Source organism: Anolis carolinensis, chromosome 4, assembly GCF_035594765.1.
Source record: "Anolis carolinensis isolate JA03-04 chromosome 4, rAnoCar3.1.pri, whole genome shotgun sequence".
In the NCBI taxonomy this organism is placed as follows: domain Eukaryota; kingdom Metazoa; phylum Chordata; class Lepidosauria; order Squamata; family Dactyloidae; genus Anolis; species Anolis carolinensis.
Genome location: NC_085844.1, coordinates 74,489,646 through 74,503,668, shown reverse-complemented (window position 1 = coordinate 74,503,668; position 14,023 = coordinate 74,489,646). Strand labels below are relative to the sequence as shown.

General features: G+C 39.6%; 1 protein-coding gene across 4 annotated transcripts in view; it reads right to left on the bottom strand.

The window, feature by feature from the left end:
- ripor2 (RHO family interacting cell polarization regulator 2) overlaps positions 1-14,023 on the bottom strand; it is a 151,771-nt gene that overhangs the window by 77,376 nt on the left and 60,372 nt on the right. The window lies entirely within an intron of this gene.

Genomic DNA, 14,023 nt, shown 5'->3' with positions numbered 1-14,023 from the left:
ACCAGCTTGTGCTCAGTCATTAGCTGGTCTGACTCACTCTTCTGCCAGGAGAAGCATCAGCGATTCTGTCACCCTGGTAAAGTTACAGTAGAGAGAAGAGGGAATGTATGGCGAGGGAGATGCAAAGGAGGAGTGGGGTGTGTGGGTGGGGGTCTCACAGCAGAGTCTGGCTCCAGCAGCGTCATCTGCTGTGAGTGACTTACAAGGATCACTGAAACAGCTGCTTATCGGAGACCAAACTAGCTGCTGTAGGTGTGGAAGGCTCTCCGTTTTTCCTTCATTTGATCACTCTTGCATTCTTTTCTCCACAAATATTTATGCAATGCAGCCACCCCCACCATACCTCAGTGGAGACAAGGTTTATTTTTTACACAGTGCTGCCAGGACAATATGTCAAGCTCACTTTCTGACACAGACATTGCTTGTTCTACTGGTGTTGACAACTATGCCAAAACTTTCTTGAGTCCAATTCTATCCAAATGGTTATTGCCACAAATTGAGTACATTAGGAAGAGGTCAGCTAAAACAAAGGCTGGATATGTATCTGCATCAACCATACAAGTGGTCCCTGTATTATACACAAGTAGTATATATACAGCAGAGTCTCACTTATCCAACATAAACAGGCCGGCAGAATGTTGGATAAGTGAATATGTTGGATAATAAGGAGGCATTAAGGAAAAGCCTATTAAACATCAAATTAGGTTATGATTTTACAAATGAAGCACCAAAACATCATGTTAGACAACAAATTTAGCAGAAAAAGTAGTTCAATACGCAGTAATGCTATGTAGTAATTACTGTATTTATGAATTTAGCACCAAAATATCATGATATATTGAAAACATTGACTACAAAAATGCGTTGGATAATCCAGAACGTTGGATAAGAGAGTGTTGGATAAGTGAGACTCTACTGTACTACTACTTCTGCAAGTAGTCAAAGATTACGTTGTACAATTAAGTTTGGAGCAAGATATATATATGTTTTAATTCCTACATTCAGTCACTATATGTCATCATACTGTTTAATTGTTACTCTCAGCAGTATTATAATGGCATATAGTTGGTACTGCACACACTGGTAACCTAAAGGTTGGACTTCTGCAACATGCTATATATTAGGCTACTCTGCATTAAGTTCAAAAACTTCAGTTCAAAATATGAGAGCCAGATTGGTCACGGAAACATCTAGTCCAGTGTTTCTCAACCTGTGTGTCCCCAGATGTTTTGGCCTTCAATTACCAGAAATCCTAATAGCTGGTAAACTGGCTGGGATTTCTTGGAGTTGTAGGCCAAAACACCTTGGGACCCACAGGTTGAGAACCACTGATCTAGCATATTGTACCTCTACTGAAATCACTCCACTGGTCACTAGTTAGATTCCGGGCAAAGTGTTGGTTCTGACTATTAAAGCTCTACATGGTTTTGGTCCAGGTTACCTACAGGGTTGCCTTTTCCCGTACAATCCACCCCACACACTGAGGTCCTCTGAGGGGTGTTTACTCCAGTCAGCCAGAACCTGACTGACAACTGTCACCCAGATGACCTTTTCACTGGCCACCCCAAGACTGAAATGACCTACCAAAAGAGCTCCAACTAAATGAGCTGACAGAATTTCAGATACAATTAAAGACCTTTCTCTTCCAGCAGACTTACCTAACCAATTTTAAATTATGAATTCTAAATTTACATTCTATTGCTAATGTGTTTTAATCTTTGTATATTATATTTAAATATATGTATTTTATAGTATTGCATTTTATCTGGATGTTTTAACTGTGTTGTACCTCTCCTTGAATCATGAGGAGAGGCAGGAAACAATTACTTTCACCATCATCTTTAAATAAGTGGACAAAGAATTATCTTCTAGACCTGTGGTTTCCAACCTTTAGTCTTCCAGGTGTTTTGGACTACAACTTCCAGAAATCCCTGCCATCTTACCACCTGTTAGGAACTGTGGGAGGTGAAATCCAAAACACTTGGTGGACCAAAGGTTGAGAACCACTGCTCTAGATCACTGCTTTTCAAACACGTTGCTGTGACATAGTCATAAGTGGGTTTTTGTTTGTGGAAGCAAGTATGAATGTTGTAATTAGTCACCTTGTTTAGCATTGTATGGCCCTGCAACTTCAAAGCCTGGTTGTTTCCTCCCTGGGAGAATAGTTTATTGGGAGGTGTTAGCTGGCCCTGATGGTTTCCTGTCTGGAATTCCCCTGTTTTCAAAGTGTTGTTCTTTATTTACTGTCCTGACTTTAGAGATTATATTGTTCTGTTTTATTATACCACAGTAATTTATATATATTATATTTGTAATCTTGTATTATTTGCTTTGAACTGGATTATATGAAGCCCCTTCTACACAACTGTATGAATCCACATTGAACTGGATTATATGGCAGTGTGGACTCAAGATAATCCAGTTCAAAGCAGATACTGTGCATTATGTGCCTTGGCATTCTGGGTTATATAGCTGTGTAGAAGGGCCTTGAATCTACACCACCATATAACCCAGTTCAAATAAGATAATCTGTATTTTATAGGCAGTGTGGAAGAGGCCTAAGTGAACCCTCAGCCATTGTGGCTGAGAGGGTTGCTAGGACACAAAGTGAGCGAGGCTGAAAGGGGGCAGAGCCTACCCTCTTGACTGGCAGCAGGGGGAGAACAGCTCTCCCTTGTCCTCTGTAACTTTATTTTTTAAAGGTTTTTTATTGAAAGACATAGATGGGATGATTATGTCCTTTGTGGCCAAATTTGGTGTGATTTGGTTCAGTGGTTTTGTTGTTTACTCCAAGGGAAAAACGCACATTACATTTTTAAATACAGTAGAGTCTCACTTATCCAACATAAACGGGCCGGCAGAATGTTGGATAAGCAAATATGTTGGATAATAAGGAGAGATTAAGGAGAAGCCTATTAAACATCAAATTAGGTTATGATTTTACAAATTAAGCACCAAAACATCATGTCTTACAACAAATTTGACAGAAAAAGTAGTTCAATACGCAGTAATGCTATGTAGTAGTTACTATATTTATGAATTTAGCACCAAAATATCACGATGTACGGGAAACATTGACTACAAAAATGCATTGGATAATCCAGAACATTGGATAAGCGAGTGTTGGATAAGTGAGATTCTACTGTATATAGATTTACGTGGGGTCATGTAAAAAAAATGGGAGGAAAAGGGTCATAAAATAATTTATTGGGCAGAAAGAAGCCATGGGTGAAAAAGATTTTAGAAGCCCTGCTCTGGATGATCAAATCCAACATCTAAAAAGCTGCAAATTCTTTACTCCATTAATAAGTGAATACAACATTAGCTTTCATTGGAAGATTGTTCAGTGAGCAGAGAGAATAACTCATTTACCTGTTCCATTACTACCGATCACATGGCAGAAATACCTTCTTCAATACACTGCAACTGAGCAGCCGCAAACGGGCAGAAGGAATAAAATTGATAAACTTCAAGGTGGAAGAGGGCATAACCATTCTGATTACAGGTTTGCCTTTTTTGCCTCTTAATCTACAGCAGTGGTTCTCAAACTTCTCAGCCGTGGAGCCTTTTTTGAAGCAAAAGTTTCTCATGGAGCTCCAAGAAATGCTTATATATTATATTATATATAATTTCTATCTATCTATCTATCTATCTATCTATCTATCTATCTATCTATCTATCTATCAGGCATGGGCTGGGTAAGTGGCAGATGGATGGAGAGTGTTTGTGAACTAATTCACACAGTGGGGAAAAAAAGGAAAGAACAATACAATATTTAAAATGAAGAACTATTTTAACCAACAGTCCAACCCAACAACAACAACAATCATAATAGCAATAATAGCAGAAATCCCATGATAATGCAGAGCCCATCATTATCACCCATGGAGCCCCAAGGGCTCCCCAGAGTACAGTTTGAGAACCCCTGATCTACATCAACTGCTAAGTAAATGCAGTGTTTTCCTCTAGGGAAAATGTGCAGGAAGGGTGCAATAAATGAGAAACAAATCCACGTGTGCAACTTTCATCCAGTTGTGGAAGGTATGTGCAGGTATTGCCCCCTTTACCATTTCAAGAACTGGCAAGACAATCTTTCAGTGTTACTTGCCTAAGAAAACCCAATGAAGTTCATGGGGTCTCCATAAACCAACAGGAAGCTTAAAGATACATAAACATACACACACAGTTTGATCACGAAGAACCTATGGGCAAATCTTTCTCTACTTTCCTGCCATTCAAAGAATATTCACAAAGTGTTATTCTTGACAAGAAGAGATATTAAGACACTCCACTAAGAAAACATTCCAATGTGAAGAGATGATATCTTTATCATCATGATCATGATCATGATCATCATAAGACTCGAGAGCTTACAAAGGTTAAAAAATGCAGCTTAAAGAGATTCTTTGCTCTTGCACAAGATGAAAGAGACAACTGCTTTCTTGTTTTGGTGCCAATTTTTTGTGTAAACAAGAAATGCAGAAAATTAAGTAATAAAATTGAAAGTGGGGTCAGGCTTTCTGAACATGTTCGCGCATAGAGGAATGAAAATCAGTAAAAATTGTATCCCTGGTCACGCAAAATCATCACTTCTGTTTCCATTAGTACAAGATCTAATGTGTAGCCTGCTTTTGTGAGACCAATGGCTAGTTAAGAGACTGGAAGTTTGGCCAATTTGTTTGAGAAAAGTATACGTTTTTAATTGGTGTTTGTTTATGTAACATGCCTTAGTTTATTATTGGGCAAACATTCCAAGAGTTATACATTTTTCAGAAAGCTTTGGCATAGTAATGCCAATCCTGGTTTCTTCCTTGGCCTCTTTTCTGTCCAACTGTATGTAATTATCCCTGGGGAAAGTTTTCTTTATGTAGATATAAGAAAGAGAGCCAGTATAGAGCATTGGTTTGAGCATTTGGCTACAATGCTGGAAACCAGGGTTTGAAACCCTGCTTGGCCATGAAAACTCAATGGGTCACCTTGGGAAATCACACACTCTCAGCCGCTTAGGTTCTGTTCATTAGTGTCAAATCCTTTCAAATCTTCAAGAAATAGCAACAACTCTGTAAAAAACACATATGAGCAAAGATGACTAGCCCTTACAGTTTTTTCCACACCATTCATTCACTGCTCCTGATATGTTGCATTTGAAAGAATCATTCATTTCACACGTATCTTGATTTGCTATTTCAGTAGAAAATGCCAGAGAATGCTGTCTCTCTACACAATTAAGCAGGCATAAAAGCATCTATTGTACTGCTAGTGTGGTAGTGCTACTATTGCTATGAATTATTCACTCTATTGAAGAGTAATCTGCCATTGCATTAAAATTAGGTCACCAAGGATGCTGTCAAGTGCACGGAGCAAGAAACACAAATGCAAGATTTGCCTTGGGCAGCTGAAGAAAAGCCGGCTTGCCAAAGCCAATCTGTGTTATAATTAACTATGGACTGGATTATATTAACATTAAGAGAAATGTGATTTTCTACACTAATGTTATCAAAACACAGCATCTGAACACATCTTTGAAGTGTTTCAATTTTATTGGTGCCTAAAAGCATCCTATAGTGAGACCTCACAATCTCAATAACCAACTTGCTTGCAATTTTCTATTAGGAGTATAAACAGAATGGAATGGAATAAGACTAAATTATTTGTATTTCTGTGTCACTGAAACTGGTGAAACTGAAGTCATGTCATAAAAAAATCTGCCTTTATTTTATTGGGTTTAAAATAGGTCTTGAGGGGTTTCCAATATTAAATAAGAGATACAATGAAGACACAAAACAGATTCAAAGAATGGTTTAAAACAAAGTAAACACAATTCAAAAACATTAAAGAAAATACTGGACTCAACTGACATTCTTTTTTCTGTGTCAGGAGCAACTTGAGAAACTGCAAGTTGCTTCTGATGTGCCAGAATTGGCCGTCTGGAAGGACGTTGCCCAGGGGACACCCGAATGTTTCACCATCCTGTGGGAGGCTTCTCTCATGTCCTCACATGGAAGCTAGAGCTGACAGTGAGCCCCCAAGATATTGTGACCTCAACAAATGTGCCTCCAAGGGCAGTGAACATCTACATGTACCACAAAATCTGGAACCAGTCCAGAATAGATATTCTTCAGACTGGCACAGGAGTTAACCACACACTCCATGTCTGTCCCACAACAGTGGCAAGGTGGAGTCCAGATGCTCCAACCAAGCGGAAACTGGTTTAATCCTCACTTTTCCTGTCCCTGTTGCTGCAGCTGGATATCCACAGAGCATCAGATAACTCCAGGCCATTGACAGGTGCCTTTGCTAACATCAGGGAGAGGGAGGGGGGGGGTGATCTGTAATGTCATTTTCCCTTCCAACCTACCATTTCTCTTTTCAACTCTTGCTACACCTTCTGTTACATTATTTTCCTGAAATTATGCTGCACAATTACAACTCAAATCTGTGTCAAATTGCACAATCATTTATGAAATCACTATTAGTTAATTTTGGGGTGACCTTGCATGATTGCTTCAGAGTGGGTTTGCCTTTACCTTATTCTGAGGCTGAAATAATGTGATTTGCCCAAATGGGTTTCTATGACTGAGTGCGGATTTGAACCCTGGTGTACAGAATCATAGTCCAAAGCTTAAACCACTACATCATGCCGCGCCCATTATACTTTCCTAATAAAACCTCCAGGGAAGTCATGCTTCCCCTCTATTCTGCCTTGGTCAGACCACACCTGGAATACTGTGTCCAATTCTGGGCACCGCAATTGAAGGGAGATGCTGACAAGCTGGAATGTGACCAGAGGAGGGCGACTAAAATGATCAAGGGTCTGGAGAACAAGCCCTATGAGGAGTGGCTTAAAGAGCAGGGCATGTTTAGCCTGCAGAAGAGAAGGCCGAGAGGAGACATGATAGCCATGTATAAATATGTGAGGGGAAGTCATAGGGAGGAGGGAGCAGGTTTGTTTGCTGCTGCCCTAGAGACTAGGACACAGAACAATGGCTTTAAACTACAGGAAACTACCTGAACATTAGGAAGAACCTCCTCACTGTGAGAGCTGTTTGGCACTGGAACTCTCTGCCCTGGAGTGTGGTGGAGGCTCCTTCTTTGGAGGCTTTTAAGCAGAAGCTGGATGGACATCTGTCGGGGGTGCTTTGAATGTCATCTTCCTGCTTCTTGGCAGGGGGTTGGACTGGATGGCCTGTGAGGATTCTTCTAACTCTATGATTCTATGAATTTCCACCTCTGTTGTTCCCTTCTGGTCTATCTGAGCTGGTTACTCAGCTTCTCAGACTGATCTGTCTCTGTTCCTCACACTGTTGGTACATTTCAGTTCAAATCACATTAGCTTTGGAGTGGCACTACTGGATAGATAACAGCTGGTACAGTAGAGTCTCACTTATCCAACACTTCCAACGTTCTGGATTATCCAATGCATTTTTGTAGTCAATATTTTCAATGCATTGTGCTATTTTGGTGCTAAATTCGTAAATACAGTAATTACTACATAGCATTACTGTGTAATGAACTACTTTTTCTGTCAAATTTGTTGTATAACAAGATGTTTTGGTGCTTAATTTGTAAAATCATAACCTAATTTGATGTTTAATAGGCTTTTCCTTAATCTTTCCTTATTATCCAACATATTCGCTTATCCAACGTTCTGCTGGCCCGTTTATGTTGGATAAGTGAGACTCTACTGTATTTCAAACAGCCAAAAATTGGGAGTCCCCTTGGAAAACAATTTTCCTGGCACACAACTAACAAAAAAACCAACCCAGTCCTCTGTTTTCCAGAAATTTTTATTACCTGAACAGAGAAAGTAGCCTGGAGATGGTTGTTTGAGATGTTCCTGAGCCAACCAACATAGTAATCATACCCTAACAAGATTCATAAATATTTGTGCCTTGTTATGGTATTTATTTATGCTATGGCTGTGAGTTTCAGAATTGGTAGAGGATCAGACTAGGACACATTGTCTGTTTCTTCTGACTATGTAACTCTGTTTGCAAATGAATGCCAATTGAATATCCCTTCTCATACCGAGATTTCATTCTGATATTACCTTTGTGGCACAGGCAGGAGCACCATCACATGCCTCTGCACATGACACCAAACAGGGTGGTTATTCTGGCATTCTGGGAGGTGGAGTGAGCCCTTGTTGTGCTAGTTAACTTTATGGTGTTGGGAGGAGGGGGGGTTATGGAGGGGGAAACCAATACAGTCTGAAGTATTACAACCCAAAATCCAACCATTTCAGTCCTGCAAAATCATTTAGGGTTTTTTTTGTGTGAAATTACTGCAAAGCTTTGAGATCACAAGCATCACACAGACAGGCAATATCCCACTAGAGATGTTACAGCCCCACACATAGAGATGTATATAGGGATTTGTCTCTGCTTTGGTCGTACTTAATACACCATCAATGTGGCATGCCTGAAATATTTATTTTTCAATTTTGGTTTTTATTGCCAGTTGTTTAAAACACAGTTATTTCAGACTATAGAGACATGGACCTATAATGGCCAGAGAGTAGAATAGTTTTCTCTTCATGCTTAGAGTCCCTCACTCAACAAAAGCCCCCTGCTCCATTCCTGAAAAAATCTCAAGACTTGCAAATAATGCATTTTGTGCATAACTGGTTAGAATTCCTCTTGTTATTTCTCTCCACTCCCTCTACTTTTTTGGCAGAAGAAAAGAAATCACAAGTGGGCTTGATGGAACGGTACATTCCAATTTCTCATAATGCTTAGCAACCAGAACAGGCAGGAGCAGCCTTTGTGCATGGTGCCTCCATGTGTACATGTCTGGGTGAGAGTGAGACTTCTGTGTTCTTTAATTAATATGCCTCAGAAAGCATCTGGAAACCTATTATATTTTGTTTCAAAAGTCAAAAGTCAGATATTTGCAAAAATTATATCAATGCAAACATAACAGTGGGATCTAAAGCTACAGGTACTATATTTTCACACTCTTAAGAAGGAGAGGTGCATGCTCCGTTTAAGTAGCAAGCTCGCAGGAGGATTTTGTGGAAATAAATATATATCTCACTCTGTTTCAGTTATATAACTCAGGGTGGGGAAAGTACAGTCTCTTGCTCCACTTACACACACCCTCAAGCCCCCCTGCCAGTCTCTGAACTTCTTTTAAAAAATAAAAGTTTCCAGTATATTAGAGGGGGAAAATGCAGGAAGACCCCCCCCCCAAAGATCTCAAATCTCTATCTTCAGGAGGAATCAATTTGCCATAGATGCTAAGTGCCCAAAACTAAAACTGCATTACGTGTCAGGGTCAGCGCAAGACATGTTAATGCATGAGAATAACTTTTTATACTCTCTTCTCTATTCTTCAGATAGCTGAAATGCATAATGAAATGGCAGATTTTGCAATACCAGATAGCAGTGAGCTATTTTGCAGGAATAGAATAAGTCCATGTGGCACACACAGCTGTGTCCTCTGATACAGGAAGATCACCAGAGGGCTCAAAAGGAAGGGCCTTGTGGCTGCTGCTCCTCACCATCTGCTGACTGAGCTGCCTTACTCTGCCCTTCCCACCTTGGAGATTTCCTCTACAGTGTGTTTTACAGAACTGGAGCAGCATTCAGTGCATCAGGCAATGCCAATGTCTATCTATGGTACATCAAAGGAACAAGTTCCTTCTAACAAAGTAAAGGTTTTCCCCTGACATTAAGTCCAGTTGTGCCTGACTCTGGAGGTCGGTACTCATCTCCATTTCTAAGCCGAAGAGCTGGCATTGTCCATAGACACAGCCAAGATCATGTGACTACATGAAGCTCCGTTACCTTCCCGCCAGAGCGGTACCTATTGATCTAGTCACATTTGCATGTTTTTGAACTGCTAGGTTGGCAGAAGCTGGGGCTAGCAGCAGGAGCTCATCCCGCTCCCTGGATTCAAACTGCCAACCTTTCAGTCAGCAGCTCAGCGGTTTAACCTGAGGTGACACCAGGGCTCCCGAAGTTCCTTCTAGTTCCCACAATAATATTTGGTATTATATATTTCATTTTACTACCCCAACATGGTTTTAGTTTTCTGCATCTGTCTTTAAAGAAAGAAGTCTGATTGAAATCACATACTCACCCTTTGCTTCAGAGCAGTTAGGGAATAAAGGCATTTGGGTCAGGAAAAACAGAACAAACCAAATTCACCAATTTATTTTATTGAAAAAACTCACTACACTTTCCATGGTTTAAAAAACGCATGTCTTTTAAGCCCACTACTATGCATTAACACAGCAAAGCTTTCCACACAGTGATATTGGCTTAGCTGTCAGGATAGAGATTTTAAAAAGCGAGAAAGACTGCATTAGAAATAATGCAGGGCATTTATCATCACAGCACTGATGAACAGAATTGCTTCCCCAATTTAATGAAACCAAATGCTGTTACCCTGGCCAACAAACATTTTGGTATCTCAAATGTTAGCCCAGTTTCAGGGTATATCTGACCTGCTGATTCCAAATATGGCACCAGTTTTCCCCTACCAGCTCTAGTTTTTGAAATACAGAACATATGCCATTTATCAGACTTCCTCTACTCACCCATAGAAAATCATGATAATCCTATCTAAGAAACTAGAGCTGATACCATCTATCCAATGCAAATTTTCAATCAGTGCCCAAAATAACCCCAGGAACAGGACTAAAGAATGTGTTTTATTGGGCTGTGTTATCATTTCTCAAAGTATAGCACCAGCAGCTAATTTGGCTTGTTGTTCCTATTAGGATTACTTATTTTTCTATGTGACAACTGGTTAAGAAAAAGATAAAAGCTCAGTTTGGGTGCTAGATTCTGTTCCCCACCTAAATAAAAACAGCAGCAGCAGCAGGAGTGCACTCTGTATACAATGGAACTTGAAAACAGTGTATGGCTGAGATGAATTCTCTTGACTGGGATTTCATTTAGCCTGCAGATTTTATTTAGATAGCTTTATATCCCCCATCATTAAAAATAAGATGAGAGAACTGAAAGAAGAGCCTGTGTGTGATGGAAACTAGAATGCATACTTTAATAATGTGATTTGGGGCAGTAACCCTGAATAGCAAAGCATGACTATCCCATACTTTGTAGAAGACCATATCATTTAACTGATGGGAAGTTGATGTGCACATAGAGATCTTTTATGGATCTAAGAATGTTAGTGTTATTTGTGGATAAATTGGGGCAGGAGGCCAAAAATGACAGTCGACAATGGCATAAAATATGCTCATTGTGTGTGCATTCCTTCCAACATCGTGTCTAAATGAACAGGTTTTGCAAGATTTTGTAGAGCTTTGAATGCCTGGAAGGCTCGTTTAAGCAGAAAGTAAACTGTGACATGTAAACACACACACACACAATTACAACTGTTTGAATTATACCACTCTCAACAACCTTAAAGATACTGCTATCTGGATATTTCATAGCCCTGGAACAAATTTGACTCGCCATTCATAAATTGGATTCCCCCCCCCCCCCCATAAATATTGATGAACGGTGGATTCTCATGGAATGAATTTATCCAACTGTTCTGTGGTTATCAACTGAAGAAACTTCTAATAATTCACATAGCAAATATATTAATAAAAATTAACATCAAATGATGATTTTTAAAAATAATTTCATCTATATCAGTAGTATCTACAACTAGAAGTCCGTAGCAGAATGAAATCTGATTAAGCCATTGAGTTAACACACAAAACTAATGATTTGTGTTAGTTTATTCAAAATATGTAATAATTACATTGCACCATATTACAAAATAGCATGACTTTTTAAACTACGGGTTGCATCTAATTGGATGATTTTGGTCAAATCTCACACTTGCAGCCTGTTAACAGTTAGGGTATAGTACTCACATTGACCTATGAATAAGTCAAACCAGTTTTTGGGACCAATTTTTTAAATTAAAATTTCTAGACTTATACAATATACAAGTCTAGAAATCTTAATTTTAAAAAATGGTCCCAAAAACTGGTTTGACTTATTCATAGGTCAATGTGAGTACTATATCTTAACTGTTAACAGGCTGCAGGTGTGAAAACATGAAAATGTGAGTAGATCAATAGGTACTGCTCCAGCGGGAAGGTAACGGCGCTCCATGCAGTCATGCCGGCCACATAACCTTGGAGGTGTCTACAGACAACGCTGGCTCTTCAGCTTAGAAATGAAGATGAACACCAACCCTCAGAGTCGGTCACGACTGGACTTAACGTCAGGGGAAAACCTTTACCTTTACCTTATACAATATACATGAGTATATAGGGTACATGTTGTTCTGATTTTAAAGGAAACCAATCCTACGCAACCCTTTTCACTGAATATTCCTGTTATGTCATGGAAATTAGCAAAGGAAGGGAGGGCGGGGAAAATCTATTGCAAAACCATTTTACTAGAATTCAACATAGCATCGAAGAAGTTGCACAAATTTGTCACTTTGTTATTTCCTCTGGGGTGTAGCAAGAGGAAGAGGGGGGAAAGCAAGCTAATGGGGCAACTGCAAATTGCAGGATCCTTGTACTCTGTGTAAACTAATATACAGTATATATTTAACTTTCTCAAGGGAAACTCTGTACTGCACATGAATTCAGAGGAATGCTGCCCAATGCCCATATCTACATTTGAAAATAATGTACACTGACCATATAGGGAAGCTGATGAAGGAACACAACCTACAAACTAGACCCACTAAGAAAATCAAACAGATGCTACATTCAGCAAAGGACAAGAAGGATCCTCTCACCTCTGCAGGAGTCTATCGTATATTATGCAGCAATGGACAAGTCTACGTAAGGACCAACATATGCAGCATGGCCCAAACACAAGTCAAGCCACATGAAAGGCGCTGCAGACTAATCCATCCTGAGAAGTCAACCATAGCAAAGCACTTGATGAACCAACCTGGACACAGTATATAACTTGACTATTTGAGAACACAGAAATGCTGGACCACTCTAACAACCACCATGTCAGACTACACAGAGAAGCCATTGAAATCCACAGGCATGTGGACAATTCCAACAGAAAGGAGGAAACCATGAAAATGAACAAAATCTGGATGCCATTATTTAAAAAAACTCTAAAATCGGGACAGTAAATAAAGAACACCATTAAGAAAACAGGAGAATTCCAGACAGGAAACAATCAGGGCCAGCTAACACTTCCCAACAAAGGATTTCCCCAGGCAGGAATCAGTGAGGCCTTGAAGCTGCAAGGCCATTCTATGCTAATCAAGGGGGCCAATTGAAACATTCACACTTGCCTCAGCAGACAAGAGTTCTTTTGCCCACCCTGGACATTCCACAGATATATACTCCACTTGCCTAATTTCCAACAAACCTCACAAGCTGTGAGGATGCCTGCCATAGATGTGGGTGATACGTCAGGCGAGAATGTTTCTGGAACATGGCCATACAGCCCAGAAAACTCACAGAAACCCAATGTACAAAAAACTTTAGTAATTATTACTAATGAATGAAATGAAATTATAACCAATTCCACCGGGCAACGCACATTTTGGTGCCTCAAATGTTAGACCTGTTTCTAGGTGTATTTGACCTGCTGATTCAAAAAATGGCATCTGTTTTCCCGTCAGTTCTAGTTTTTGACATACAGAACATATGCCATCAACCAGTTGCCCTCTACTTGCCACAGAAAATCATAACTATATTAAGACCTGATGCAGTCTATCCAATGCAGTTTTCTGAATCAGCATATCAAATAACCACAGGAACAGGTCTAAAAGCCAAGATACTATGGATTTTTTCTTGGGCAGTGTTATTTCACTTCATTAGTCATATGTGTCAAATGTTTTAAAGAATGATACTTCAATTTTTAATAAGTACAGTGGCAAGTGGAAGGCTTCAAGACCAACATCTTTCCTTCTGCAGTAATGCCAATTGGTACTATAAAGGGGGAGAATTTTAAAGACATGATCTCACTAAGGGAAGTGGGAATTTAATCTTAAACTATTGCTCACCTATTGCTACTAGAGTGGATCTATAGAATTGGTGAGACTTTAGTGAGTGAACACTACACATACA